The sequence below is a fragment of the Myotis davidii genome, unplaced genomic scaffold (genome assembly GCF_000327345.1).
Source record: "Myotis davidii unplaced genomic scaffold, ASM32734v1 scaffold61, whole genome shotgun sequence".
Lineage (NCBI taxonomy): Eukaryota > Metazoa > Chordata > Mammalia > Chiroptera > Vespertilionidae > Myotis > Myotis davidii.
In genome coordinates, this window is record NW_006291729.1 from 217442 (window position 1) to 217852 (window position 411).

Below are 411 nucleotides of genomic sequence, written 5' to 3' on the forward strand. Positions count from 1 at the left end.
AGTAACAGGGCAGGAACAACCCTGCACCCCAGGCGCCTGTGCCAGGTACTCTGAGCTGTGCCCACTCCATCTCTCCCCGTCCTGCTCCCCGTGACCTCCTGCCTCCACACCGTTCCTGGGCCGCATGCTCACTGGCGCACGCAGCTCCCCTCCTCTGCGTCCCCTGCTCTGGGTGCTCTTTGCAAACCCTGGCCTTCCCTCTGCCCAGCGCAGACACCGCCTGACGCGTCCTGTGTTCCCCTCTGCCCAGCGTAGACACCGCCTGACACGTCCTGTGTTCCCCTCTGCCCAGCGTAGACACCGCCTGACGCGTCTGTGTATCTGAGCGGAGAGAGACCACACCCGAAGGCTCCGCAGGGATCTGGGAAACGCTCATAAAAACCATAAACGCGATCAAAGGCACACGCTCTT